The 3962-nt window shown below is 31.3% G+C and overlaps 1 long non-coding RNA gene across 1 annotated transcript; it reads left to right on the top strand.

Moving 5' to 3' along the window:
• Positions 1-230: 230 nt before the first annotated feature.
• Positions 231-3702, top strand: LOC144422220 (uncharacterized). Its single transcript, XR_013475212.1, has 3 exons — positions 231-1217; positions 2256-2321; positions 2638-3702. It is a non-coding gene; the product is annotated as an uncharacterized LOC144422220 (long non-coding RNA).
• The last annotated feature ends 260 nt before the right edge of the window (positions 3703-3962 follow it).

Genomic DNA, 3962 nt, shown 5'->3' with positions numbered 1-3962 from the left:
ATTTCTAATTCTCAATATTTCATTTGCCTGGGATTACTAAACATCATACTACTATTTAAATTGAAAATCGTCTATGGTATTATTCAGCATAATACTGGTAATATATAGCTGAAACTATCGATCACCATTGTATTTGGCTTATCGTGTTTTTGTGAAAGAATCAGTTGCAACACGTTTCTAATTTGTCTTTTATTTGGGAGCCGAGAAACAATGTGAAAAAGACACAGACTGTGATTCTGACCAAATTTGTGATGAGCGTTTTGATGAGTGTCGTACTGTAGGTAAATAACTAAATATCATTAAGACTCCATCGCTCCATGCGGATCACTTTATTGCTACATCATTGGTTTATGACCTCAACTACCAACAAGTTTATTGTTATATAAAAAAAATTTAAAACTGTATTTTTTTGAAAATTACTCGTGTACGACGAACAGTATGTCAAACTGGCGAATTTTACTACTTTCCTTTCTCAGTCAATTTTTTTCATATTGAAATTGTCTCATACCATACAAAAATACATTCGTCTAAAATTGAAAAGTTACTAACATTATTCTATCATTTAAATTGAAAATTGACTGATTTTATATTCATAATTATTCATACTCATGTCCAGGATTGGTCATTTATATATCAATCCCACACCCAACCTGAACGGAATTTATTTTAGAAATCTTTCAGTTGAGCCGAACCACCAGTCCTAAAGGAATTTTAACAAATATACTTTGCAGCAAAATTTTCACTTCTATCTAAATTAATTGTTTTACATCGTGCATTTTTTATTCAACATAATACATAATTACATGTAGCTAAAACTATCAAGGACCAATTAATTATTCGACATGACCGATGGTGGTGGTGGTATGAGACAATTTCAATATAAAAAAAATTGACTGAGAAATATTCAAATGAAAGTTGTATATAAAATAGCACTTCCTCGGAATAACTTCTAAGTCTTTACGAGTCAAAAATATTTTATGATACGGTATTAATTTTAGTCTCAATTAAATTAAAGATCGACTATTTCCATATTCAGTATAATACCAATCATAAATAGCTAAAACTGTTGATCACCATTTTTGCACTACGATATTTGGCTTACCTGATTGTTTTGAATGTCTTAATTTTAATATGTTTCTAATTTTTCGCAGATTGTGCGACAGATAAAGGCTGTGATTTTGAAGAAAGGTGCTATGCGGGTGTTTGTAAATATCAAAGTATTATTTTAATATTATTAAACAAAAACTTCAATTCCAAAAATAATCGTCTTCCCTAATTCGACAAAAATACCTGAATGTCTTTAAGACTGCATCGTTAGCAGCATGAGGACCACTTTTATGCTATATCATTGGTTCGTGGACTGAACCTCCAACAAGGTCATTGTTGTATTTCATTTATTGGTCCTTATTTAAGATCAAATTTGACTCAAGCAAGATTGAGTCGAGATTGTTTTGTTCATTGCCAACACTCAAACATACGTTAAATTGAAAATGTATTTTTGTTGGAAATTACTTATGCGTGACGAACAACCTATTAATCTGTTGTATTTGATAACTTTATGTTTCTGGGTTTTGCAGAGAAATGTGTTTATGTAGTTGCGAAGACCTCGATTGTATCATACCAAATAAAAATTGATTTAGTATAAAATTAAAAATTTATTGAGCATTATACTGCCATTTAAATTGAACTGTTTGTGGCAAATTTTGCAATATGCGTCATATTTGGTATTGTCCTACTAAAGGTAGTTTCTTTATATTATGAAATAGAAATATTAATTCCTACAATTACCATCGTCCCTCATTTGGTACAAATAACTAAATATCATTGCGATTTCATCGCTAGCAGCATGCTAAACACTTTTATGCTACATCATTGGTTCAATACTAAACTACCAACTTATCCCTAAAACTTTCGTTTAAAAATTTCTGAAGATTATTGATAATGATGTACAGAATCAGTCTTTTTTATATCAAACTCACACCCCAAACGGAACTCATAATTTCGTTCGAGCCGAAGCACCTGTGCAAAGGGAATTGCAACATTTATACCTTGCAGTAAAATTTTCAATCGAAAAATGCCATGAACTAATTCTAAATGAATGGTTTCACAACATACATCATTTTCCTATTAAGTACCCAATCAGATTTAACTAAAACTATGGATTACTAATTATTCGGCATGACCAATGTTTGTCTTAGAAAACTGTCGTGAATGGCTCAGTTACAGAATATTTCAATTTATTTTATTCTATCTAGCATGTTACGAAGACAAAGACTGCGGTGGTGGACGATTTTGCAATGCCAAACTGGGAAGTTGTATAGGTAAATTCTAATATTATGCATCAATAACATCTCGAGGGTTGAAAATGTTCAAACGAAAATTGTATATAAAATATTACTTCTTCGGAATAGCTTTAAGTCCACCCGCTCAAAAAATATTTTACCATGCGGTAATAATTTTGTTTACACCCCATCACACAAACGAATGTAATTATATGAACATTGTACGCTATACCACACATTCACTCTTAGAGACTCCATATTTCCATATTCAGTATATTACCAATCATAAATGCCTAAAACTGTCGATCAACGCTTCTCTCAGTTTTAATATATTTCTAATTTGTCTTCAACGCAGAATGTAGGAGTGATACGGACTGTGATTCTGACGAATTTTGCGAAAGTGGCGTTTGTGGTATTGAAGGTAAATTTCTAATATCACGGAACAGAACTTTTATTTCTATCAAATATTATCGTCCCTCATTCGATACTAATAACCAAATGTCATTAAGAATTCATTGCTAGCAGCATGTGGGCCAATTTTATGCTACATCCTTGGTTCATAAAGTCAACTACCTACAAGTCTATAGGTCTTTTTTTATTTATTGCTCCTTGTGTAAGATGAATTTCTTAACCTAAGCGAGACCCAAACTAGGCCCAGCCTAGTTTGTCCATAGCCAACGCTCAAAAAAACTCAAGTTTAAACTGTATTTTTGTCTGAAATTACCTATGTTATATCAGACTAACGTTCATGACTCATTTACTTCGCATAGTCTTGCACCGGAATGTGTGTTTTTTTTATTTGCGGAGAAAACTTATTAGTCTGAAATTAAATAGTTACCAAACATTATACTATCTTTAAATTGAAGATCGAATATGTTACCAGATTGTTGTGAATGTCTTTTAATATCTTTCTAACCCTTGCTTTAAAGCGGAATGCACAACCGATGGGGACTGCTCTTCCGACGAATTATGTTGTATGGGTCTTCGTTATATTGAAAGTAAATTTTCAATATTACAAAACGGAAATTTCAATTTCTACACTTCCCGTCGTCCCGTATTCGATAAAAATAGCCAATTCATTAGTTTATGAACTCAACTACCAACAAGTTTATTTTGATGGTATTTTATTCATTTCTCTTCGTTTATAAGGAATTTTTGACTCAGGCAAAATTGAGCCGATCCGATTTTGTCGATATTTAACACCCATTTATTTGCAAAAAAATTTATAATTAAGAAAATAAAAAGTTACTAAACATTATACTAACTTTAAATTGAAGATCGAATATGATCATAATCAGCAGAAATACCTAAATATTTTGATCACCATTTTTTGCACTTCGCTATTTGGCTTACCAGTTGTTGTGAATGTCTTAGTTTTAATATCTTTCTAACTTGTCTTTAACGCAGGTTGCACAACCGATAGGGACTGCTATTTCGACTACATATGTTATGAGGGTCTTTGTTATTATGGAGGTAAATTTTCATAAACTCAAATTTTAACAAGATTATTTTCATTTTTTAAATTGTGTTCTGTAATTTGTAGTCAAATTTCTGTCCATTAAAATTTTGCCTATGTTTGTCAACACAAAGTCTGAACTGAGAGTCAAAACTTTGATTTTGTTGGTAATTATTCATGCGTGTCAAAGGATTTAATATATGAAATCATAACAGCAAAATCAT

The sequence above is a fragment of the Styela clava genome, chromosome 4 (assembly GCF_964204865.1).
Source record: "Styela clava chromosome 4, kaStyClav1.hap1.2, whole genome shotgun sequence".
Lineage (NCBI taxonomy): Eukaryota > Metazoa > Chordata > Ascidiacea > Stolidobranchia > Styelidae > Styela > Styela clava.
The sequence above is the reverse complement of the archived record's forward strand: the minus strand, read 5'-3'. Positions and strand labels throughout refer to the sequence as shown.